A 26,581-nucleotide genomic window follows, 5' to 3' on the forward strand; every position below is an offset into this window, starting at 1 on the left:
CTCCCGGTCCGATTGGGGCGGGGCCCAGAGAAAACTACAGAGTCCGACATTGTTTTTGCAAAGTTACACACCGATTTAATGTTAATTTTAGTGACCTCCGATTGGCGTAACCGGGTGTCATTACTGCCGACGTGAATTACAATCTTACCAAATTTACGCTTAGCCTTAGCCAGCAGTTTCAAATTTCCTTCAATGTCGCCTGCTCTGGCCCCCGGAAGACAATTGACTATGGTTGCTGGTGTCGCTAACTTCACATTTCTCAAAACAGAGTCGCCAATAACCAGAGTTTGATCCTCGGCGGGTGTGTCGTCGAGTGGGAAAAAACGGTTAGAGATGTGAACGGGTTGGCGGTGTACACGGGGCTTCTGTTTAGGGCTACGCTTCCTCCTCACAGTCACCCAGTCGGCCTGCTTTCCCGGCTGCTCGGGATCTGCCAGGGGGTAACTAACGGCGGCTAAGCTACCTTGGTCCGCACCGACTACAGGGGCCTTGCTAGCTGTAGAATTTTCCACGGTGCGGAGCCGAGTCTCCAATTCGCCCAGCCTGGCCTCCAAAGCTACAAATAAGCTACACTTATTACAAGTACCATTACTGCTAAAGGAGGCCGAGGAATAACTAAACATTTCACACCCAGAGCAGAAAAGTGCGGGAGAGACAGGAGAAGCCGCCATGCTAAATCGGCTAAGAGCTAGTAGCTACGCTAAGCTAGCGGATTCCTAAAAACACGCAAAGTGAATAATGTGTAAATAATTTAGAGGTGATTCAGCAGAAGGAGTGCTTTAGTTAAGGCACGTAAAGATTACACTGGGAAACAAATCGTAATCTAGATAACTAGATCAATCTAACTGCGCAGATTAAACAGCTAACAGATACAGAAAAACACCGCTGTGCTCCGGAACAGGAAGTGATACAATACCGCAGTGAGAGCCAACCACCAGTAGAGGCATGTCTGATGTAATCACACGTGATTCAAATCCATATGGTTTTTGAAAAAAATAATAAGGTCGGATACTTTTCTAATAGACCTCATATGTTATATTTTAACTTTGTACAAATGACAGAATTAACATTAATGGAGTTATTCTATCGGTATTAATGTTATTTATAAATCAAAACCATAAGTCAGTACTGCTTTATTTTCAAAGACCTCCGCCTGACCAGAGCATTGCAATTAGTAAAGAGCTGGGCTTTGGCTGCTCTCAGCTTGCTCCTGTGCTGGAAGCCGTGTAGTAAACAAGAGCTTCCAGCAGAGGGCAAGATGTTCAAAGACAGAAGTGTGGGCTCATTGTTTGGGTCTGTTGTCACTTTTGATGCTCCCAGAAGCAATTGTGGTGTTAAAACTCAAATTCAGTTTATTAGTAGTTGCAAATGTACCAGAGATAATACTGGAATTTATCGGTTATCTGTAACTTCCGATACATTTTTGGGTGGTTTATCGTTTTATCTTTATCAAAGATAACTTTTCAGTTATCTGATTATCTGTTATCGAAGTTAATTGTTTGGTTATCTGTTATTCACTGACCTTTGTCAAGAAAGATGTCTTTAAGCTTGCTTTCAGCTTGTTTTGCTTTCAGAGACGGAGAGCTGGTCTTATATATGAAGCGGGATCTGACACCTTCAGGGTTGTGTTGTATTTTGACACGTCAGCTGAGTGAAGAGTCATCCAGTCACTGTTGAAGGGAATATATAATGTACTTGGACACGTGATAACAGGCGGCATTCTCTGAAGCAATCTCAGCCATCAGCAGCCAAAGGTCATTGGCTCAGTTTGCTCATTGATGCATGTACGCCTTTATTTAATGGGCTCGTCCATCAGGACTGGGCTTCAGACTTGTCACTTTCAAATAATCATGTAAGGTCCTCAGCTGTTCTCAGGTTTGTAAGTATACAAAATGTTCACTTTAGTCATTTTGGCTGAAAATGTGTTTGACCTGTGAAAGACATTCCAAAGTATGGATTGTTTCAGTAATCACTGGATTACATCTGCTGAAGTGGTAAGAAATGAGCAGAATGTTTTCTTTCAAAAGTATTAAGGGCACCGCAGTATCGTTTGAACCCTGCGTGATATTGCAGGATTTGAACCACTTATGGGGACGGCCGCTCCCGTGGAGTAATATATACACAGCATAATTTCACACGGGAAAATGGTTGTTATTTTGTTTTTGGCTGCAATCACCAAAGCAGTCGCAAAAACTGTTTTGTTTTTTTTTTCGGTTCCCAGTGGAGAAGGGAAGATGAGGCTAATGGGAGACGTTGTGTCAGTAAGTGTTAGCCTACACTGCTAACCAAAGTATCCTACGTTCTGTCGCCTGCAAAACCGCCTCGACACATTCGAGCACCGGGTCGTAAACAAACCACAACACATGTCCTCTTCCACCACATCGTCACTTTTTCTTGTACGTCACTTTTTCTTTCTTTCACTTTGTTTGTGCGTAATTACCCAAAAGAGAAAGTGCCGTATTTCTGTCCCCGGACGTTTAGAAATGATGTTATACGAGGTCTGTCCAAAAAGTAACAGACCTTTTTATTTTTTCAAAAACTATATGGATTTGAATCACGTGTGATTGCATCAGCCAAGCTTGAACCTTTGTGCGCATGCGTGAGTTTTGTCATGCCTGTCGGTTGCGTCATTCGCCTGTGAGCAGGCTTTGAGTGAGCACTGGTCCACCCCCCTCGTCGGATTTTCATTGTCAGGGAAATGTCTGAACAATTTGGAGCTTTGCTGCATCAAATTTTTCCAGAAACTGTGAGAGACAGCCAGGTGGACACCATTCACTAAATTCAGATGGCTTTCAGGGACGATTTTATGGGGATCACACAGATTGAGGAGTGTTACAAGCCGGTTTAAAAGACCGCCCACAGCAGCTGAGAGCGTGCCGCGTTCCAAGCAGCGATCGACAGCCTGAAACGACCAGATCATTTCCAAACTGAACGCTGTGTTGATTCGGGACGTCATCTGACTACCACAGAAATGGCAGAATCAATCAATCATCAATTTATTTATATAGCGCCAAATCACAACAAACAGTTGCTCCTTATAAGTAAGAAGAAGAATTTTAAATTCTATTCTAGAATTAACAGGAAGCCAATGAAGAGAGGCCAATATGGGTGAGATATGCTCTCTCCTTCTAGAAGACGTGGACATCAATCAATCAATCAATCAATTTTTTATATAGCGCCAATCACAACAAACAGTTGCCCCAAGGCGCTTTATATTGTAAGGCAAGGCCATACAATAATTATGTAAAACCCCAACGGTCAAAACGACCCCCGGTGAGCAAGCACTTGGCTACAGTGGGAAGGAAAAACTCCCTTTTAACAGGAAGAAACCTTCAGCAGAACCAGGCTCAGGGAGGGGCAGTCTTCTGCTGGGACTGGTTGGGGCTGAGGGAGAGAACCAGAAAAAGACATGCTGTGGAGGGGAGCAGAGATCGATCACTAATGATTAAATGCAGAGTGGTGCATACAGAGCAAAAAGAGAAAGAAACAGTGCATCATGGGAATCCCCCAGCAGTCCTACGTCTATAGCAGCATAACTAAGGGATGGTTCAGGGTCACCTGATCCAGCCCTAACTATAAGCTTTAGCAAAAAGGAAAGTTTTAAGCCTAATCTTAAAAGTAGAGAGGGTGTCTGTCTCCCTGATCTGAATTGGGAGCTGGTTCCACAGGAGAGGAGCCTGAAAGCTGAAGGCTCTGCCTCCCATTCTACTCTTACAAACCCTAGGAACTACAAGTAAGCCTGCAGTCTGAGAGCGAAGCGCTCTATTGGGGTGATATGGTACTACGAGGTCCCTAAGATAAGATGGGACCTGATTATTCAAAACCTTATAAGTAAGAAGAAGAATTTAAATTCTATTCTAGAATTAACAGGAAGCCAATGAAGAGAGGCCAATTGGGTGAGATATGCTCTCTCCTTCTAGTCCCCGTCAGTACTCTAGCTGCAGCATTTTGAATTAACTGAAGGCTTTTTAGGGAACTTTTAGGACAACCTGATAATAATGAATTACAATAGTCCAGCCTAGAGGAAATAAATGCATGAATTAGTTTTTCAGCATCACTCTGAGACAAGACCTTTCTGATTTTAGAGATATTGCGTAAATGCAAAAAAGCAGTCCTACATATTTGTTAATATGCGCTTTGAATGACATATCCTGATCAAAATGACTCCAAGATTTCTCACAGTATTACTAGATGTCAGGGTAATGCCATCCAGAGTATGGATCTGGTTAGACACCATGTTTCTAAGATTTGTGGGGCCAAGTACAATAACTTCAGTTCAGGAGTTTTTGGCATGGAAAGAGGAGTGGAGGAATGCGCCACCGTGCCGCGAATGGCGCGGCACAAAACCACCTCCGTATTGGTCTCACAGGATGGCTTTCCAGATGGCTTTCAGACGGCTTCGGTGGCTTTTCAGTCGTGTGAGTATCCGAGAAATTGTGGATTAGCTGGACATGCCAGAACATGTCCTGTGAGGCTTCATCACGGCGTTGCTTTGCGCCATGCAGCTCCGTCCCGACGCCATACAGCAGGCTGTGTCCTTAGGAAAAATGCAATCAGGACCAGTAGAACTTCAAGTGTCTGCTCTAAATGATTATGCTAATTGGAGCTTATGGCAAAAACAAAACAGGATACGAAAACCTTTAGGGTTCTGTCGAGGAACTCCCAGATGCGAGAATGCGTTATACGCCTTTGAAAAACAGCTTTTAGCATGTTATTGGGGCGTTAATTGAAACTGATTGCAAACGGCAGGACATGAAGTAATGATGAGGACACATATACCAATTTTGGCATGGGTGATGAGTATCCCACCACTCACCGAATAGGGACAGCTCAGGAGGCTAGTGTAATAAAATGGAAATGGTATCTATCAGAGCGGGTAAAGCCAGGTGAGAAGGGGGTTTCGCTGTTGCATGACAAGTAGCTGATGCTCCTGAGAAAGATGAGGTACCTTTTGAAGTTCAACCATTAGAGGAATCTCCTGTGAAAGCGGGAAAAAGATGGGATGATTTGTCAGATGATGAGAGAAGTCGAGCATGGTTTACGGATGGTTCTTGTCAATATCAAGCAGGAAAAAGGCGATGGAAAGCAGGAGCTTTCAACCCACAATTAGGTCAATCTTTAGAAGAATTAGGAGAAGGAAAAAGTAGTCAGTGGGCGGAGTTAAGGGCTGTGCATATGGTGATCATGCAGGGAGGACCGCAAGGCCTTCATATTTATACAGACTCATGGTCAGTGACCCAAGGATTACTTACCTGGATGCCTACGTGGCATGCCACTTGTTGGAAAATACATTCTAAAGAAGTTTGGGGAAGAGAATTGTGGGAAGACATTTGGGAAAAGGCTAAAACAATTCCTATCACTGTGGTGCATGTAGATGCACACACTAATGGACAAGACTCAGAAGCTTTATTTAACAAAGCTGCAGATCAATTGGTAAAGATAATGGTAGAACAAAGACAATCGAGTCCAGGTTTGGCGAGATGGGCTCATGTCAAGGCAGGTCATTGGGGAATTCAAGGTACTCTCAAATGGGCTAAAGACCGGGGTATTGATTTAAAATTGGATGACGTAAAAACAGCAATAGCTGAGTGTGAACAATGTCAACATTATCGGAAGGGTGTTCCTCAACATTTGCATGGGCAGTTAAATCGTGGTAAAAGTCCCGGTCAAATTTGGCAGTTGGATTTTATTGGACCACTGCCCATGTCTAAGGGATGTAGACATGCATGCACTGCTGTAGATACATTTTCGGGAGTCTTGGTAGTGCATCCATGTAAATTTGCAAATCAAATGGCCACACTTAAGTGTTTGGGAATAATACAGCAGTATTATGGATTACCAGTACAGGTTCAAACTGATAATGGTACTCATTTTACGGGGAATAAAGTAAAAGAGTGGGCCAAAGAACATCATGTTGAATGGATTTATCATATTCCCTATTACCCGCAAGCGGCGGGACTAGTAGAACGAATGAATGGGCTCCTTAAAGAGACCCTATTGAAGCTGTCAAAAGATCGCACTATGCGACAATGGAGACAGGATTTGACTACTGCCGTGGACCAGTTGAACAATCGGCCAATAGGGTCGGGATCCACACCCTTGATAAGAATGATTTCAGGGGAAGAGATAGAGCATACTACAGAAAGCATCAAAATGTGGAAAATTGATCCACAAGCGGAATTACCTGTCAGAGCAACTCCAGGCTCAGCAGGATTAGATTTAAGGACATTGACAACCGTCACATTGGTACCTGATCAAATTCAAGTGGTAAAAACAGGGCTAGGCCTACAGTGTCCGAAGGGCACATATGGGCACGTCCTGCCACGCAGTGGTCTATCACTCAAAGGGCTGACTATTCAAGCCGGGGTGATAGATGCAGATTACCAAGGCGAGATTGGAGTGGTTTGTAGATTGTTTGGAGAACAACCCCTGATATTAAACAAAGGGGACAAAATTGCTCAATTAATAATTAAACCCTGTGAAATGGGGTTGGTACAGGAGATACCAAAACCCGTAGTAATAACTACACGAGGAACGCAAGGCTTTGGTTCCTCAGATCAAGCAGGTGCCAAAGTTTGGGTTAAACAACCTAACGGACCGCCTAAAGCGGCAGAAATTATAGCTCAAGGGAATGATGCAACTGTTAGTATACTCTATCAGGGTGAAGAAAAATGGGTAAATGTGCCTGTATCAAAGTGTTATGTAAGAGAAGACTAATCGTCGTCATTCTACCCGTAGTTACCCTTGTGTTGTCTAGGCTTGATGCCCTGGTGGGAGTTGCTGATCGGGCGATCAAGAACCACAGGAGGTGGGCGCCGCCATGGCAACCAGTGGAAGTCCCGGAATTGGAGGTGTCGGTTGCTGGGTCATACTCCTCCTTGTAGGTGGTGCCATGGTCTTCAGTTGTTGGGGGATGACAGAAGGAAACGAACTTGAAGAGATATCATTGTTCCAAACAGGATGGAAGAACTCTGCCAACAACAGAACGCAAGATGATTACACCTGCTCAGCAAACCAATCATGTAAAGTGGCTAATCTCACTAGTGATTGCAAACTATGGCGATGTGTGAACTGTTTTGCCAGACACCATATACCAGTATTTACTATGGGATGTAATGTCACTCTTCGTGCTAGGGTGAACATGTGTGTTTTTAATATGACAAGTTATTCATGTAGTAATGTCAATGGAACCACCTGGACTATTAAACCGTGGAGTAAAGTAATGATCAGTAATAGTACTGAAATTAAAGGGAGGAGATCATTCCTGTACATGCTGTGGGTACTACCAACAGAGGCTAAGGCAACACAAACCCAGGTTGCACCTTTAATTGATACCTGCACCTATTTGGCACAAGCAACAGTGAAGACAAAGGTATATTGGCAAGTTACCTTTCCAAATATTCCAACTTGCAAAAGGCGCCGAAGAGCGTGGTATGACACTTTATTAGGAGGAACAGGAACTGTCCTAGGAGTATCAAATACAGTTGATAATGAAGTGACCAGAACCATGTTGTCAAACACAGGTCAGTATTCTTCTCAGGTATTACATCAGATAGGAGAGTGGTTACCAACAGCACTGGTGGGACAAGTACAAAACGCTGATTTATGGCAGAAGAATTTTCAATGGCAATTGAAGTTATGGAATGAAACATACAATTCATTGAAAAATCTATCCCATATAGGAAATTGGACAGTATGTGCAGTACAAACTATTCATGCAGAAGCTCAAAGAGAAAGATTTCAGCGTATAGTTACAACAGGGAACTATTATGATTGGAGGATGATTTGGAATATAAACAATACCTTATGGTTAAAACTGCATCCGGAATTTACACGATGTAATAAAACGGTATGTACTGGGCATTGGACCCAGTACAATGTAATACAACCAAAGGTTGTTTGTAAATATCAAGTATTACTTGTGATAACGACTAATGGTTATTGGTTCTTGCATATGGATGGAGAGTGGTTAGAACCAAAAACCAATATAACTTTTGATACTAAACTGTGTGATATAACGGATAAGGGTATGGCCTGTGTGCTGCAAACTGGATATGCTAATCCATGTCTAACCGACTCAGAGGTTGTACTTTGTGACTGGACTAGGGAAACACCAAGAGAAATGTTGTGGCAGATCGGCCCACATGCTCTGTGTGTTGCAACAATGAAAAATAATTCACAGGTACCTTCGGTTCCGTATACTGGCTGCCTGAACAATGTGCATTTATGGCATTGGGGTGATCGGACGTATCGTTTGACTAATTATTCTGTATCAAGTCGGCTGACTTCGGTACAATGGGATGTATTGCATTCCCCATGGAGTCTTTCCCTGGAGCGTTTCAAATGCGCATTGGAACAATCTACGGAAATTCAGCAATTAATAGAGTCACATACGTCCAATGTCTCCAGTCTCATGGTGTCTACATTGATAGCTAGCAAACGGGTAAAACGTGGCAAAATTAGTACAGCAAGCGTCAGCACACCATTGGTGGGATATCTTTTCAGGGATGTCCATCACTGCCAGGAGTACCTTAGTGCCGTCCTTAATTTTATTAATTATAGCAATATGTGTTATGACTTTTTGTAATATTTTTACATGTGTTTATGTTATACGTTTACGGCGAGAGGTGGAATGGGTAATATTTCAGCGTATGAGATGAAGTTATCTTTGCTATGTCATGATCCCTTTGGAGTAAACCAATATAATGTCACATTAGACCCCACAACATCAGGTTTTGTATATGAGTATATTGTTTGGAACAGGTATAATCAAGACTATATTACTCAAAATTTTGTTTGTGAATCACTAGAAGAAATGTGGGAAATGCTATGGCAGGACATAATCGTTGGAATAGGCTGGAGCCCAGCATTACCTGAATCTGCTAGTGGTTACATAAATTGACTAGTGCAAAACACCAAGAGTGGAATGTGTGGAGAAAAGATTATGTTGTTTTGCCCCTGTCTTAAAGTAACCCTAATGATGTACTTATTATTACACTGATTGCACGAATTTGTTTTTGTAGCCACTAACGACTGGGAGTGAAGCATGCTGGGGTCATTCTGAACTGGGAGTGAAGAGCTGGGGTCATTATGTTTTTGCAAGAGGAAATAACTTTCAGATGCCTGTTGATTAAAGGAATTATGTGCGCCTGGGAGTTTGAGATGGCCACTCACCCTCCCTTCGCGCACACACTAGAAAAGAGGGGGCAGAGCCATGCTCCGATAGAGTCTGCTGCGGGTTTCGTGAGAACGCCCAGCCGGTTGACAAGCGCACTCTGCCGAAGGTGTTGGCTCTCCACCTTAAAGGCGTCACGGTAAGAGAGAAAGAGATATTTTATGCGCTGCAACCACTTGTGTTTGATGTAACTGCTTTTGTGGGGAATAAACATACGCCTGTTTGTTCTAGCAAAATGCAGTCTGTGTGATCATTTCTGTGTGCCGATCTGACCGAACCTTGTTTCAAAACAAGTAGCTACCAAAACTCTGTAAGTGAGATAGAGTATCTCGTCAATAGTTTTACATCCTCATTGAAGACAACTTTGGATGCTGTAGGTCCTCTGAAAAAGAGAGCTTTAAATCAGAAGTGCCTGACTCCGTGGTATAACTCACAAACTCGCAGCTTAAAGCAGATAACCCGTAAGTTGGAGAGGAAATGGCGTCTCACTAATTTAGAAGATCTTCACTTAGCCTGGAAAAAGAGTCTGTTGCTCTATAAAAAAGTCCTCCGTAAAGCTAGGACATCTTACTACTCATCACTAATTGAAGAAAATAAGAACAACCCCAGGTTTCTTTTCAGCACTGTAGCCAGGCTGACAAAGAGTCAGAGCTCTATTGAGCCGAGTATTCCTTTAACTTTAACTAGTAATGACTTCATGACTTTCTTTGCTAATAAAATTTTAACTATTAGAGAAAAAATTACTCATAACCATCCTAAAGACATATCGTTGTCTTTGGCTGCTTTCAGTGATGCCGGTATTTGGTTAGACTCTTTCTCTCCGATTGTTCTGTCTGAGTTATTTTCATTAGTTACTTCATCCAAACCATCAACATGTCTATTAGACCCCATTCCTACCAGGCTGCTCAAGGAAGCCCTACCATTATTTAATGCTTCGATCTTAAATATGATCAATCTATCTTTATTAGTTGGCTATGTACCACAGGCTTTTAAGGTGGCAGTAATTAAACCATTACTTAAAAAGCCATCACTTGACCCAGCTATCTTAGCTAATTATAGGCCAATGTCCAACCTTCCCTTTCTCTCAAAAATTCTTGAAAGGGTAGTTGTAAAACAGCTAACTGATCATCTGCAGAGGAATGGTCTATTTGAAGAATTTCAGTCAGGTTTTAGAATTCATCATAGTACAGAAACAGCATTAGTGAAGGTTACAAATGATCTTCTTATGGCCTCAGACAGTGGATTCATCTCTGTGCTTGTTCTGTTAGACCTCAGTGCTGCTTTTGATACTGTTGACCATACAATTTTATTACAGAGATTAGAGCATGCCATAGGTATTAAAGGCGGTGGGCCGCCAGAAGAGGAGGTACTGCTGGCCCACCACCAGAGGGTGCCCTGCCTGAAGTGCGGGCTTCAGGCACGAGAGGGCGCTGCCGCCACGGACACAGCCGGGGGTGACAGCTGTCACTCATTATCTCTTGACAGCTGTCACCCATCTACACTTCATCATCTCACTCCATAAAAACCGGACGTCATCTCCACCTCGTTGCTGAGATATCCTCTACCTGTGAAGGTAATATTCTCTGCTGTGTCTGAACTTAACACTGACTTTATAGTCTGAACTTCTTTGCAGCCGTTTTCCTGTGGGTGTTGCCTTATCTGTGGGATTGGCGTTTTGGTGTGATCAGCGACGGCTTCGCTTCACACCCCAACCAGATAAGTGGTCAGACAGGAGCTGCACGAGTGTGTGATTAGAGGTGGAGGTGACTTTCCACCTTCTGACTGTTTTTGTTACTGGGTGTGCACACACCCACATCTCACTGTTTGTGCTCCTTGCCAGCAGTACCAGATCCGACAGTCGGGGACGGTGATCACCTGGGAATTCGGGACTTGGCGGCTCCAGTATTCACCAGGTTCGGTGGCGGAGGAAATCGTGTGGTTCCGGCTCTTCTCAGGACAGACGTCTTCTATCCTCGAGCCTGCCCACACGTCACCTTTGTGTATTGACTGCTATCAGATTCTGAGATTGTCTGTATATTCGTTGTGCACATTCACAACATTAAATTGTTACCTTTTGGCTCATCTATTGACCGTTAATTTGCGCCCCCTGTTGTGGGTCTGTGTCACTACACTTTCCCCAACAGGATATCTCGGCCAACGTCATGGATCCCGAGGGGCGTCAACCATCTGTTGGACAGCCAATGGAAGAGCAGGGTGCTCAGGCGTCGGCTGGAGGCATGATAGGTGAGTTGCAGCACATCCTCACCTCACAGCTCCCCCTGCTGACGGTGCTAGGGACACGAGCAGAGCCACATTCAGTCAGAGGAGGCTGGTTCGCGGGGAGTGTTTTGTCTGCGGCTCGAGTGAGCATCAGCAGAGAGACTGCCTCAAACGGTCAAAACACAAACGCCCGCCCTTAGAGACTGGGCTGAGAGGGGGTCAAAACATTCACGTGGGTCATACACATCTGTCAACACGACTCCCAGTTAAAATCCTGAGCGGGGATTTAACCCTTCAAGCCCCAGCACTGGTGGACACGGGGTCAGAAGGGAATTTGCTGGATAGCAGATGGGCAAGGGAGGTAGGGCTCCCTCTGGTGGCGCTTTCTTCGCCAGTGAAGGTGCGAGCACTAGATGGCACTCTTCTCCCTTTTATCACACACAAGACACTACCTGTAACCCTGGTAGTGTCTGGGAATCACCGGGAGGAGATTGAGTTTTTTGTAACTCCTTCTACCTCCCGCGTGATTTTGGGCTTCCCATGGATGATTAAACACAATCCCCGGATAGATTGGCCGTCTGGGGTTGTGACTCAGTGGAGCGAAACCTGCCACCGGAAGTGTTTAGGATCCTCGGTTCCTCCCGGTGTAAATGCTAATGAGGAGGTTAAAGTCCCTCCCAATCTGACGGTGGTGCCGGTTGAGTACCACAACCTTGCTGACGTCTTCAGCAAGGATCTGGCACTCACCCTTCCCCCGCACCGTCCGTACGATTGTGCCATTGATTTGGTTCCAGGCACTGAGTTCCCGTCCAGCAGGCTGTACAACCTCTCACGACCTGAGCGCGAATCAATGGAGACCTACATCCGGGACTCATTAGCTGCCGGGCTGATCCGGAATTCCACCTCCCTGATGGGTGCAGGTTTCTTTTTTGTGGGCAAGAAAGATGGCGGACTCCGTCCATGCATTGATTACAGGGGGCTGAACGACATAAAGGTTCGTAATCGATACCCTTTACCCCTGTTGGATTCAATGTTCACGCCCCTGCATGGAGCCCAAATTTTCACCAAACTGGACCTTAGGAATGCGTATCACCTGGTTCGGATCCGGAAGGGAGACAAATGGAAGACGGCATTTAACACCCCATTAGGTCAATTTGAGTACCTGGTCATGCCGTTCGGCCTCACTAACGCCCCCGCAACGTTCCAAGCATTGGTAAACGACGTCTTGCGGGACTTCCTGCACCGATTCGTCTTCGTATATCTGGATGACATACTCATCTTTTCCCCGGACCCTGAGACTCATGTCCAGCATGTACGTCAGGTCCTGCAACGGTTGTTGGAGAACCGGCTGTTTGTGAAGGGCGAGAAGTGTGAGTTTCACTGCACCTCTTTGTCCTTCCTGGGGTTCATCATCTCCTCCAACTCCGTCGCCCCTGATCCGGCCAAGGTTGAGAGATTGGCCCCAATCAACAAGCCGTAGGAAGCTGCAACAGTTCCTCGGCTTTGCAAATTTCTACAGGAGGTTCATTAAGGGCTACAGTCAGGTAGTTAGCCCCCTGACAGCCCTGACCTCTCCAAAAGTCTCCTTCACCTGGTCGGATCGGTGCGAAGCCGCGTTCAAGGAGTTGAAACGCCAGTTCTCGTCTGCACCAGCTCTGGTGCAGCCCGACCCTAGCCGCCAGTTTGTGGTTGAAGTGGATGCCTCTGACTCAGGGATAGGAGCCGTGCTATCCCAGAGCAGAGAGACCGATAAGGTTCTTCACCCGTGTGCCTACTTTTCTCGCAGGTTGACCCCAGCTGAACGGAACTATGACGTCAGCAATTGAGAACTCCTTGCGGTGAAAGAGGCTCTTGAGGAGTGGAGACACCTGTTGGAGGGAACATCTGTGCTGTTCACGGTTTTCACTGACCATCGGAACCTGGAGTATATCAGGACCGCCAAGCGGCTGAACCCCAGGCAAGCCCGCTGGTCACTGTTCTTCGGGCGTTTTGACTTCCTAATCACCTACCGCCCCGGGACCAAGAACCAGAGATCGGATGCCTTGTCCCGGGTGCATGAAGATGAAGTCAAGACTGAGCTGTCAGATCCACCAGAGCCCATCATTCTGGAGTCCACTATCGTGGCCACCCTCACCTGGGACGTGGAGAAGACCGTCCGGGAGGCCCTGGCACGGAGCCCGGACCCCGGAACTGGGCCGAAGAACAAGCTCTACGTCCCACCAGAGGCCAGGACTGCTGTCTTGGATTTCTGTCACGGTTCTAAGCTCTCCTGTCATCCGGGGGTGCGAAGGACCGTGGCAGTGGTCCGGCAGCGCTTCTGGTGGGCGTCCGTGGAGGCTGACGTCCGGGGATATATCCAGGCCTGCACCACCTGTGCCAGGTGTATATTCGTTGTGCACATTCACAATATTAAATTGTTACCTTTTGGCTCATCTATTGACCGTTCATTTGCGCCCCCTGTTGTGGGTCCGTGTCACTACACTTTCCCCAACATTTTATTCAGTTTATACATGCTTCCCTTAGGCAGTATTATTAGACGGCATTGCTTAAATTTTCATTGTTACGCAGATGATACCCAGCTTTATCTATCCATGAAGCCAGAGGACACACACCAATTAGCTAAACTGCAGGATTGTCTTACAGACATAAAGACATGGATGACCTCTAATTTCCTGCTTTTAAACTCAGATAAAACTGAAGTTATTGTACTTGGCCCCACAAATCTTATATGAACAAAACAAATATGTAGGACTGCTTTTTTGCATTTGTGCAATATCTCTAAAATTAGAAAGGTCTTGTCTCAGAGTGATGCTGAAAAACTAATTCATGCATTTATTTCCTCTAGGCTGGACTATTGTAATTCATTATTATCAGGTTGTCCTAAAAGTTTCCTGAAAAGCCTTCAGTTAATTCAAAATGCTGCAGCTAGAGTACTAACGGGGACTAGAAGGAGAGAGCATATCTCACCCATATTGGCCTCTCTTCATTGGCTTCCTGTTAATTCTAGAATAGAATTTAAAATTCTTCTTTTTACTTATAAGGTTTTGAATAATCAGGTCCCATCTTATCTTAGGGACCTCATAGTACCATATCACCCCAATAGAGCGCTTCGCTCTCAGACTGCAGTCTTACTTGTAGTTCCTAGGGTTTGTAAGAGTAGAATGGGAGGCAGAGCCTTCAGCTTTCAGGCTCCTCCCCTGTGGAACCAGCTCCCAATTCAGATCAGGGAGACAGACACCCTCTCTACTTTTAAGATTAGGCTTAAAACTTTCCTTTTTGCTAAAGCTTATAGTTAGGGCTGGATCAGGTGACCCTGAACCATCCCTTAGTTATGCTGCTATAGACTTAGACTGCTGGGGGGTTCCCATGATGCACTGAGTGTTTCTTTCTCTTTTTGCTCTGTATGCACCACTCTGCATTTAATCATTAGTGATTGATCTCTGCTCCCCTCCACAGCATGTCTTTTTCTTGGTTCTCTCCCTCAGCCCCAACCAGTCCCAGCAGAAGACTGCCCCTCCCTGAGCCTGGTTCTGCTGGAGGTTTCTTCCTGTTTAAATGGAGTTTTTCCTTCCCACTGTCGCCAAGTGCTTGCTCACAGGGGGTCGTTTTGACCGTTGGGGTTTTTACGTAATTATTGTATGCCCTTGCCTTACAATATAAAGTGCCTTGGGGCAACTGTTTGTTGTGATTTGGCGCTATATAAATAAAATTGATTAATTGATTGATGTGTAAACGCAGCATTAGGAGCTCTCTTAGGGCCTAAGGTGCTTTGCGGACAACTTTCATCTTACCATGGGAAAATTCTAAGAAATGTCTAAGAATTCAAGGAATTCTAAGATTTTTCTTAGAATAATGTCACTAGGAGGTACTTTAGCCTTAGGCTACTTCATGGATACAGCCCCAGAAGTTTTATCAGCGGTTTTATGTCATGTCATCCTCAGAGAGAGACTTTAGATGCATTTGGGTGGAAAAGAAAGTGTTAATATTTGGATGTCGTGCATCAGCTGTTTTAAGCGAAGAGACACAGAGAGGCATTTAAAAAAACAGCATAAAAATGTCTTTGTAAAACCATAGCTCTGAGCATCGCTGCACTTGAGCGACAACTGTTTTTCAACTTGGAGCTGCTGCACAGCAGATACAGCTCTGTGCGTGGGTGAAGTGGGCAGTAACCACAGCCCGACATCTCCCTGCTCATAAGAAAATTTTAATGCTGTAATCAACCAACAATACAAAAATAATAGTAATGCACAGTGACTTGGAGAAGTAACTTTAATCTGATTACTGATTTGGAAAGATTAACACATTAGATTACTTTTTACTGAAAAAAGTGGTCATATTCAAGTAATGCGTTACTAAGTGACACGTTACTGTCATCATTGTCCATTACATACAGTATTTTATGATGTCACAATCCAGAGGTGGGACAAAGTCACCATCAAGTCACTCTCAAGTCATGAATCAGCAAGTTCCAAGTCAAGTCTTGAGTCATAATGACCACCAAGTGTTTGAAAGCTAACTTGAGACTTGACTTGGGACTTGCAGAATGATGATTTGAGAATGCCTTGACAGTGACTTTGTCCCACCTCTGGCACAATAACATTATAACAGAAGCATATTATTAATGTCTTTAAACCAAAATATAGTCAAAAATTTCAAGATGCACGTAGAACCTTTGTAATTAAACATACATAACAGTGCCTTAGTGTTTCATGAGATCTTGCCCTTTATTGTTCCATGTAAATGCTATATTAAAGCCTGGCCAGCAGATGTCACCATATTTAATTGTGTCAAAAGCTTTGAGGCACTGAACCATTGCTTCATATTGATTCAGTGGTTCAAAATGCTTCAGTTTCTCTGTCACCAATTGTCATCAATAAAATAAATCAGCGACCACTAATTATTGCCACATGTGAACAGATAGACTTATAATCATGAATACTTTGATGTTGTGTTGTGAACATTAAATAATGGCAACATCCTTTAAACACTAACTTAATGAAGAATGAAGCAGAGAGCAACTGACTCAAAATAGAGTCAGTCGATTTGTGATAAGTAGCTGATTCTGAACAAACTCATCAGGATTTCCCCCGGATCCTGGTTTTAACTCTGTCTCTTTACCAGTGTCATGTGTTAGTTTCTCCACTAGATGGCACCCTCTGTTATTTTTCACACCTGGATCAGATATGTGACTGATGATTGATAGACTATTTAAACCCTGATATTCTGTTCAGTAGTTGCCAGATACTCGCATTGCAGCTTGCACTACATGCTCGAGATTGCTTGAGATCCCACAGCCTGGTTCTTAATGGACTCTTCCATTATCCAAAACCCAGACCGTTTCCAGGAGGACCAAGCCTGACTGCCTCTTTGTGACTTTGACAGTGTCTACCTGCCACTCCCATGCACTTAAGACGTTGGAGCTTCTTAACTTCAGGTAACCTGGCCAACTCTCTAATTCCCGTATTAGAGCAAGCTGTCTTTCCTGGTGTTCCAGACACCTTCCTGAGTGGATCCCACACTACCCTGGCTCTTGGTCCCTGGATGCCTGCGCAGCAAGTCACCTTGGACCTCCTCAGCTCTCAGCTCAGAGCACGGCTCTGCTTTACACCAGTTCCTTCTCATCTCAGTGGGATCCCGTTCTCACTCATGCCTGTCTGTGACTGTGCTATGATAAAGAACTGTTCCAAGAACTCTTCCTAAGAACTGCATGAACTTTGATATCAAACTGTATTGAACCCAGCTGTCTAAGTCCTGCTTAATGGGAACTGTGTCACACGCACAGTACTTCCCCTCTGGATACAAATGATAAACTGTGGACACAATTTATCAACTGTGAACCATTCCTGAACAGTGAACCTTATTTCCTAAGAAGAGAATATTATTTCCAATCCTGTGCTAAGCCTTTTATGAACAGTGACTGTTTAGTGGCTTCAGTGTTACGAGTGCATTCACTCACCATCTGTGTCTTCATTCCCCCTACTTCCTGGTCTTGGAGGCAAGCATTCCATCTGGTCCTGGTATCTGAACCTCTTTCCTTAGTTTATCCTCACGACTGGCTCTGGATACTGCAGCTCCCCGTTTTCACTGCCAGGAGGTGGGCCATCTCTTCATTCTGCAGGCACCCCCAGTGCAGCATCATTTATGGTATTTGTAAGAATAAATATCTTTTCTTTTGTACTCATTCCTGTGTGGGGATTTTTTTCAGCAGCAGGAACTGGGAGACTAGTCAGGATTGAGGGAAAGGTGAATGCAACAATGTACAGACATCCTGGATTAAAACCTACTCTCAGACTGGAGTGACAATTCATGTTCCAGCACGACAATGACCCTAAGCAGACAGCCAAGATATCAAAGGAGTGGCTTCAGGACAACTCTGTGAATGTCCTTGAGTGGCCCAGCAAGAGCCCAGATCTGAATCTGATTGAACATCTCTGGAGAGATCTGAAAATGGCTGTGCACCGACACTCCCCATCCAACCTGATGGAGCTTGAGAGGTGTTACAATGAGGAATGGACAAAACTGCCCAAAGATAGGTGCACCAAGCTTGTGGGATCATATTCAAGAAGACTTGAGGCTGCAATTGCTGCCAAAGATACATCAACAAAGTATTGAGCAAATGTGATTTCTTCCACTTTTATTTTTATTAAATTTGCAAAAAAAAAAAAAAAAAAAAACCTTCATGTTGTCATTATGGGGTGTTGTGAGTAGCATTTTGAGGGAAAAAAATGAATTTGCTCCATTTTGGAAGGTTGGAGCATTAAATGTGGAAAAAAGTGAAGCACTGTGAATACTTTTTGGATGCACTGTACAGTTTTTTTCTCCTATACCCCTCCTACCAGCAATCTGTACACCCATCTGGAAGTTATTTGGAAAATGAGCAACAGTGTTCTAAAGTTAAATGAGTGCATACTTTTGGTGTATACCAGGGGTGGGCAATCATGTGCCATGAAGGGCCAAAGCACTGCAGGTTTTCCTTGCTTCCATTCACCTCAGCAAGTGATGTCATTAATGTTCAGGTGTCTCAGCAGGTGATTTCATTGATAACCAGGTGTTTATGTTCAAGGGAGAGGCTCATCAGCAACCCACCTGCTGAGGTGATTGGTTGCAAGGAAAACCTGCAGTGTCTCGGCCCTCGTTGCCCACCCCTGGTGTATACTGTATCAGTGTTTAAATATTACCAATGTACACCACCTAATTTCCAGGGTTGGTTTCAAAATTGCAAACTGTCCATTTTACCTGATGTAAAATAACTGTGAAAGCAGTTCTGCAAAGCTAGATGTGTTTTAGAAAAGACCCAGACTGTTCAAATGAAAGCAAGAGCCCTGTGTCAAGTTAAAGTGGTTCAGTTTAAAGTTTAAGTTGAAGCAGCACATTGCAAAATGACCCTCTCTTACCACAGGCAGCCTGAGGCCTGTTCACACTGTCACAAGTTAGACTAGTGGGGAAACTTCTGAAGCTCTGCCTGGTGTGGTAATAAAGGGTCGTGACATTCAGTACTTCCAAGGATAGAAGCACACACATCCTCTCTTTAAGTGCAAGACAGAGTGGATGTCTGGACAATTAGGGAGACAAGCATCTACGTCCTCGGTGGAGGCCTCCTGGGAGAGACGATTGCATTGATTTCAGCATCTCATGACTGGATCTGCAGTACTGTATGTTAGTGATACGTACAGGACCTCGCAGGATTGTAAATATTGTGACGTATGAAAACTATTAGGAAGAACAGCTGGAGAGACTCATAAGCACAATGGACGAGACAAGCTGAGTGCTAGTTTATTAATATACTCATACACTAATATCCATCCCCATAGGATCAGAAAAATATGAAGTAATAAGATCAAAGAAAGTGGTGCGGTGGCTTAGTGGTTAGCACTGTTACCTCACAGCAAGAAGGATGTGGGATTGTTTCTCACCTGGGCCTTTCTGTGTCGAGTTTGCATGGGTTCCCTCCCAGTGCATCCCCCCCCCCAATAATTAACTAAATAAATAAACAAACAGCATAGCCAATCCTTGGGCAGATTTTATGAAATGGCGCCTTTTACATCAATTAATCCTGTGTGCATCTAACAAACCTGCTTCCGGGGCACTTTTGCCATTCCACATATGTTGACCTTACAACCAATCCAGCATGTTTCAAAGAATTCAAAGATCCAGGATCATGCCAGAATGTCAACAACTTCATTCACCTAATGCAGTACTTCATGTATAAATAATAGTTCTTGTTAAATGCCACTCGTGTTACCTGATTAAAACTCAAGCAAACATACATGTATGACACAACACACTGTGACTGGTTTCAATAGTAAACATTTATTCAAATCCTTCAGACAGAACAGTTGGTCTACTTCCCTGATCAACGTGCACAGACTGTCTTACACGACTGTTCAGTCAACAGTCTAAATAAAACCAATACTTTGTAAATTTCACTGTTTATCAAAAATGTTACTATTGAGCATTTTATCTTTTTGAAGTGAACTGGCTCACTCACAGGAAATCCACTGAGGGATTTCTTTTTTATTCCTGCTGCATAGAATTCATACAGCTCATCACAGTATCAGAAAACATTTATTATTCATTCAGGGACAACACAAAAGACTACACATGCAGAGAGCATCCACCTACAGTTCTATGCACTTCATCTACATTTCTAATCAGCTCTGGAATTCACCAGCATTTGGGACCGATTGTGAACATTAATCATTCAAAAACAATGCAAAATAAATATTACAGTCATGTACTTTTCCAACTTCCAGCGTGTTATGTTACATTTGGGGAATGTGCTACTTTTGGAGTTAAGGCTCAAACTGAAATCATGGAAGTTAAACTTTGCAAAAATGGAAAAATCACAACTGTCATGTAGTTTGTTTACTTTCCAGTGTGACAGCAACCACTTAAATAAAGCCAAATAATTTAGCATTGCTTTAGAATAAATTATTTGAAAATATGAGACACAATGTTGTCACCATAAATACTTAAATATAAAACTATGGCTCAACAAAACATCACTCAGTATTATCACTACATTTAATTGACATATTACTGAAATCATTTTTCCATTATTGTCCAGTAAATAAATTGGTAAAATTTTTCATTCCTATTCAGATGATCTGGTTTAACGTTTACACATTTTAAAACACAAGGTGTCACTACTGCGACTGTCGGTTTAGTTTGTTCACTGAGAAGCACTCACTTGTCGTTGGGAGGATTTGGCTATGAATTAGTAAAACAATGGTTTATAAAGCTCAAAGTGAGATTGGAGATTAGAACTATTTTCAATTCTATTTTATACAGCAGTGATAACTTATTTTAAGACTAGGCAAATAATAGCATGCTGAGTGCTGCTGCCAACTTTGCTGCTGCAGGCAGTTAGTGAAACCTGTAAAGCTGCTGCTGACTGCTCACTTTCCTGACTGTTCTTCAGAATAAAAGCATGTTAACATCAAGCCAGGGGTAGCTCTCTCCTGGGACAGTAGCCTATATTTTGACAATGTGGGTATTGGAAATGGTCTTGTGTTTTATTAATTTTCATTATTATCATGATTGGAAATGTTGCATATTTGTGTTAATTCTTAACTTGAAAAAAGACAGTTTAATTCTAAGGGTTTTTCTTGTGAAAGGAAGACAGCACTCATCAGGGAAAGAGATAAGGCCAGACCTTTCGCCTCAAGGTTTGAGCCTTGGACAGATACCTGGCATTATTAGGTAGGGGAAGAGTGGTTTCAGACATGACTGGTGAAATTGTTGCTAGGAACCCACCCCCCAAAATCTGATCCAGACTGGATATTTTCTGGGGTTTTGTAAATGTTCGGGCAGTGATGTAATTCCCGCAATAATAAAGACTTTAAAATGTAATATGACGTCTGTCTTCCTCTTCCTCTGCCGCAGGTCAGGGCGGTTATTGTTGTTGTTCTTCTTGTTATTATCTTTATTATTTTTCTGACAGCGGGTCACTAATGTTGTCACAGTAATCAGGTTTTGTCGTTTTAAAACAACAGACTTAAAAATTATCAACAGATTCTGTTAGGAAAGCATTTCAAAAACATTTTAGAATATTTTCCTCATGCCATACCACAGTGAATGCTTCAATATATTTCCTCCAAGAGAGGAAACGTTACTTAGTACGTTAGGATACTATTTAATTCAAATGCTTTCTACTCTTTCAGTGTCATGACATTGTAACAAGCCTTGTGAAATTTTGTATCTAATGTTCATTGTTCGTTCAATACTTATAGGTTGTATATACAACCCCAATTCCAATGAAGCTGGGACGTTGTGTAAAATGTAAATAAAAACAGAATACAATGATTTGCAAACCTATATTGAATACACCACAAAGTCAAGATATTTAATGTTCAAACTGATAAACTTTGTTGTTTTTGTACAAATATTTGCTCATTTTGAAATGGATGCCTGCAACACATTTCAAAAAAGTTGGGATGGGGCAACAAAAGACTGGGAAAGTTGATGCGTGCTCAAAGAACACCTAATTGGAAATAGGTGAGTGTCATGATTGGGTATAAAAGGAGCATCCCCAAAAGGCTCAGCCATTCACAAGCAAAGATGTGGTGAGGCTCACCACTTTGTGAACAAACGCTTGAAAAAATAGTCCAACAGTTTAAGAACAATGTTTTCTCAATGTTCAATGGCAAGGAATTTAGGGATTCCATCATCTACAGTCCATAATATAATCAGAAGTTTCCGAGAATCTGGAGAACTTTCTACACATAAGCGCAAGGATGAAAACCAACATTGAATGCCTTGACCTTCGATCCCTCAGGTGGCACTGCATTAAAAACTGACATCATTGTGTAAAGGACCTTACTGCTTGGGCTTAGGAACAATTCAGAAAACCATTGTCAGTTAACACAGTTCATCGCTACATCTACAAGTGCAAGTTAAAACTCTACCATGCAAAGCTAAAGCCATACATCAACAACATCTAGAAACGCTGCCACCTTCTCTGGGCCCGAGCTCATTTGAAATGGACAGACAGAAAGTGGAAAAGTGTGCTGTGGTCTGATGAGTCCACACATTGTGTCCTCCAGACAAAAGAGGAAAATGACCATCCAGATTGTTACCAGCGCAACGTTGAAAAGCCAGCATCTGTGATGGTATGGGGGTGTGTTAGTGGCCATGGTATGGACAACTTACACATCAATACCATGGCACCATCAATGCTGAAAGTACATCCAGGTTTTGGAGCAACACATGCTGCCATCCAAGCAATGTCTTTTTCAGGGATGTCCCTGCTTATTTCAGCAAGACAATGCCAAGCCACATTCTGCACGTGTTACAACAGTGTGGCTTCGTAGTAAAAGAGTGTGGGCCTGGCCTGTCTGCAGTCCAGACCTGTCGCCCATTGAAAATGTGTGGCGCATTATGAAGCGCAAAATACGACAACGGAGACCCCGGACTGTAAACAAGTAAAGTCGTACATCAAGCAAGAATGGGAAAGAATTCCACCTAAAAAGCTTCAACAATTAGTGTCCTCAGTTCCCAAACGCTTATTGAGTGTTGTTGGAAGGAAAGGTGATGTAACACAGTGGTAAACATACCACTGTCCCAGCTTTTTTGAAACATGTTGTCAGTGGTGGGCACTGTTCAGCTAACCCAGGGGTGGGCAATCATGTGCCATGAAGGGCCGAAGCACTGCAGGTTTTCCTTGCTAACAATCACCTCAGCAAGTGATTTCATTAATGTTCAGGTGTCTCAGCAGGTGATTTAATTGATAACCAGGTGTTTATGTTCAAGGGAGAAGCTCATCAGCAACCCACCTGCTGAGGTGATTGGTTGCAAGGAAAACCTGCAGTGTCTCTGCCCTCGTTGCCCACCCCTGAGCTAACCCTATAACCAATAATTATCGAAGCTAATGTTTTTGTTAGCGAACTAGCTTTTCAGATAAATTTTAAAACCATCATCGGACCAATTATCTTCTGATAAATTTAGTTCCGATAACTTTTAGACCGCTAATTTTTTTTTACATAGCTAGTAACTTGAAAAACATTTATCATCCCTTTTGCTCCTGTCTGCTATGTATTTTGCAACAGTGAGGTAGCTAAAATGAGCTGAGCTCAACTCTGCTCCCAGCAAAAGGGCCTGGCTACCAAGCTGTCATAAAAAATATATATATATATATATATATATATATATATATTATTGCTTAACCCTATAGAGTGGTCCAGCAATGAGGCAGAGGTCTTGAAATGGGAAGCAGGTTTCACTTATGGTTTTCCTTCATAAATAAAATTATTCCTGATAGAATAACTACATTAATGTAAACTCTTAAAATGTATGAAGTGGATATATAACATATCTGTTAATTTTAAAATAATGCACTCATTCTGAAGATTTGAACATTAACACACAGGTGCCCAAAGGAATTATGGGTGAACTTAGCCTCCACTCATACTGATTGGTTGACTAATTAATTTTATGTAAAAACTAACACAAGTGAATCAATGTAACGTGTGCTGGTGTTTACAAATAAATGTGCTTTTGTAAAATATGTCATTTTTTTCATTTGTGTAAAAAAAAAAAAAAGTAAAAAAAAAAAAAAGCATTTGAAAGCCGAAAAGTCTTAAATTGTGATTCAGTCTGTGTGATATAACCGGCATCAAAATGCATAGAACACTGCCACCTTCTGGCGACCGGTTATATCACAGTGTTGTCGGATTTTAAAATTATCTGTAGATTTACAAAACCTGAGAGACCACACACGTGGAGATAAAAAAAATCATAGATCTGACAGGTTTAGTTGTACAGTGTGTGGTGTGCAGCCACACGGTAAAAACAACACACACAAACAGATTTCACACACGAACATTCCCAGGTCAGACACCTCGCTTTCTGATTGGCTGCATGTCACATTTAGCTGCTCGCGTCCTTCTGAGCAGATCAGAGCGCTCTTAACACACACCACACATGGCAGGAATATCTGATAAGATTATATTTAGCGTCATCACGATTGTCAGGGCGTCCTTCAGAAGGGGAAGATTGGGTCTGATGTCGGCCTAATTATCTTCCCATGTGAACCAGTCTTGATGTTATGACACCTCACGGAGCGACTGAATGATTTGTTGTTATGACGCCACACGGAGCGATTGATTGATGTGTCATTATGATGGCTTGTTATAATCGGCTTGTTAGTAGCTGACAGCGTATGGGAAGCAAAATTGAAAGTTATCGTTTATCAGTTAGCTGTAGCCTCCGATAAGTTTTTAGGCAGTTTATCAGTTTAGCGTTAAAAAAAGATAACATTTCAGTTTGCTGATTACTACTTATCATAGCTAACTTTTTGGTTAGCTATGCCCACCACTGCGTGTTGCAGGCATCCATTGGAAATGGGGTTGTACGAAAATGTTCAGGTCACCTAAAGCTACTGCTTCGCCATTTGTTGTGTCGCTAAATTACCAAAACCCAATGATTCAATGCTTGTACCCATTGTACTATGCATCTTGCATACATTGTAATTTAACATGATCTGGAGAAAATGGCATTTATTTGATTAACACAGACCAAAAACCAGTCTGTATTGGCAACCTGAATAGAGCAACAGTACTACAATTACATGATTGTCAATTAACTTCTACTACAATACACAGATAAAGAATGAAGAACACTAAGTTAAAACATATTTATGACAACCATTTTGTCATATGAACAATAGAAAAGTGGTCATGCAAATGTACCTGGGGTAGACAAACTATTTACCATATACTGCAAGGTGAATACACCAATACTGAAGACTTTAAGGATATATATATATATATATATATATATATATATATATATATATATATATATATATATATATATATATATATATATATATATATATATAATTTCTCATATTGTCAAAATTCACATAGGTAAAAGTCTTACAAAACTCAACACAGAACTGCTACCAGCACTAAAATATAAAGCTTAACCACTGAGAAGACCGAATGCTCATCGTTGGTATCTAATATATAGTACACCACCGAAACAAAAAAATGACTCTCGTGCTTAACTTACGAAATTCCCTCATTTAGTCATCCAACATCCACTGTGCTGCACATCCGTGTTGTAAAGTCTAATTAAAAACAAAAACTCACAACATATAATTACCATAAACAAACCAGATCATCAGTCATTGTCAGGAGTTTACATTGGCCACTGAGCATGTGTTTTTGTTTGACACAGGACAGGTTTGGCAGAAAGCTTGGTTCCTTTATTTGGATGTACAGACAGATGGCAAATGATGTACCCATCTGTAATTTACATGACAAAATACAAGAGGGCGATATCTATCAAATTCGCCTTCTAGATGCAAATATGATGTGATCATTTCTAACTATGCTGAGGTATTACAATTAAATTGGCAACAATATATTGGTGTACAAAAATGCTACATATCCTGTGCTACCTATACATTTTGACAGAAAATCCAGTGAGAATCACCTTTACCTCTTCGCTACTATGAACACCTACTGGGCGAGAACAGTGCTTTTAAAAATGCTGTTATTTTGACAATCATACTTGTTTGCTGGATTACTTGGAGTCAGATGGGTAGAAATCAATATTCCTGCACATCTGGCACGGAGGTAGTATGACTATGAGATATCTTTAGCCTGCTACAAAGGATGGAAGCATGTAGGTTTACAAATGCACCCTAACCAGCATCTTATCATTTTTAAAAGGGTACATTTTATCAAATAAGACAGTGTGGTATTGTAGCAGCCGGGTTTTGAAAGTGATTACCTCAAAAGTAATGCCTTCAACAGAAATCTCAACAAATTGCAAATTTATTAAAAAATTAAAATAGAGTGTGTGCCAATTACAGGGGCATCACACTACTCAGCCTCCCTGGTAAAGTCTACTCCAGGGTGCTGGAAAGGAGGGTTTGACTGATAGTCGAGCCTCTGATTGAAGAGGAACAATGCGGGTTCCGTCCTGGTCTTGGAACAACCGACCAGCGCTTCACTCTCACAAGGATCCTGGAGGGTGCCTGGGAGTATGCTCATCTACTCTACATGTCTTTTGTTGACTTGGAGAAGGTGTATGATTGGGTATCACGGGAGATACTGTAGGAGGTGCTGCGGGAGCGTGGAGTGAGGGGGTCCCTTCTCAGGGCCATCCAATCTTTGTACTCACAAAGCAAGAGCTGTGTTTGGGTGCTCAGCAGTAAGTCTGACTCGTTTCCGGTGG

The 26,581-nt window shown here is 42.7% G+C and overlaps 2 long non-coding RNA genes across 2 annotated transcripts; both read right to left on the reverse strand.

Moving 5' to 3' along the window:
• Positions 1-7,310: 7,310 nt before the first annotated feature.
• LOC117513478 lies at positions 7,311-25,140 on the reverse strand. The gene is made up of 3 exons (XR_004561617.1): positions 24,748-25,140; positions 23,705-23,708; positions 7,311-7,322 (listed from the first exon to the last, which is right to left on the reverse strand). It is a non-coding gene; the product is annotated as an uncharacterized LOC117513478 (long non-coding RNA).
• LOC117513472 lies at positions 19,686-21,111 on the reverse strand. The gene is made up of 2 exons (XR_004561616.1): positions 20,284-21,111; positions 19,686-20,193 (listed from the first exon to the last, which is right to left on the reverse strand). It is a non-coding gene; the product is annotated as an uncharacterized LOC117513472 (long non-coding RNA).
• Positions 25,141-26,581: the final 1,441 nt, after the last annotated feature.

This window comes from Thalassophryne amazonica, chromosome 1, assembly GCF_902500255.1.
Source record: "Thalassophryne amazonica chromosome 1, fThaAma1.1, whole genome shotgun sequence".
Classification (NCBI taxonomy): domain Eukaryota; kingdom Metazoa; phylum Chordata; class Actinopteri; order Batrachoidiformes; family Batrachoididae; genus Thalassophryne; species Thalassophryne amazonica.